At 54.4% G+C, this 722-nt stretch overlaps 1 pseudogene; it reads left to right on the top strand.

Moving 5' to 3' along the window:
- Positions 1-604: 604 nt before the first annotated feature.
- On the top strand, positions 605-722 carry LOC123964667 (annotated as a pseudogene; the record flags this gene model as incomplete).

The following is a 722-nucleotide window of genomic DNA, read 5'->3' as shown; positions in this document are numbered from 1 at the left end:
GTGCTCTTAGCCTTTTTCGCTTCGCCTTCGAAAAACGGCAGAGGGCGCTTCGGTGAAAGGAGATCTTTTGAACGTCTCTTTAGGAAACAGCAGGGGGCGCTGCTGCTGCTTCTTCTTTTTCTTCCTATCCTGTACACAGTGCTGTGTAAATGTTACATCGTGTTTTGAAGGCCCTTCTGGGGTGTGCAAAGGCAGATTACAGCCATTCCGGCCTGAGACTTCCCGATCTCGCCTGATCTCGGAAGCCAGGCTTGGCAGGGCCTGCTTAGGACTTGGACGGGAGAGCGTCTGATCCTGGCTAGGGACTTCCAGGCGGACTGGATCTTTTTCATGAATGTCCACCCAGGAATGAGCGTCTGTTTGTGAGTGAGGACCTCCGGCTGAAGTTGGCCTTGTCGCTGTACCCATACCCGGGAACGGGTGCCTATTCCTGTCTGTGGACTGCCAGCATGAACGGTGTCCCGGTTCCTGGATGTTTATCCAGGAATCAGTGCCTGTGGATTCCAAGTGACTCTGGAGCACCTTGGACATTATGGGCAGAATACGTTTTTTGTCAATTAGCCGTAGAACATCTTTTGAAGGGCCGTTTGGGGGCGCCTGAGTGGCTTACGGCCACACCGCTCTGGGAGCGCCCGATCTCGTCCGATCTCGGAAGCTAAACAGAGCAGGGCCTGGTTAGTACTTGGACGGGTGACAGCCTGGGAATACCCGGTGCTGTAAGC

The sequence above is a fragment of the Micropterus dolomieu genome, unplaced genomic scaffold, assembly GCF_021292245.1.
Source record: "Micropterus dolomieu isolate WLL.071019.BEF.003 ecotype Adirondacks unplaced genomic scaffold, ASM2129224v1 contig_4532, whole genome shotgun sequence".
Taxonomy (NCBI): Eukaryota; Metazoa; Chordata; class Actinopteri; order Centrarchiformes; family Centrarchidae; genus Micropterus; species Micropterus dolomieu.
Note: the sequence above shows the minus strand (reverse complement) of the source record. Positions and strands in the feature narration are given on the sequence as shown.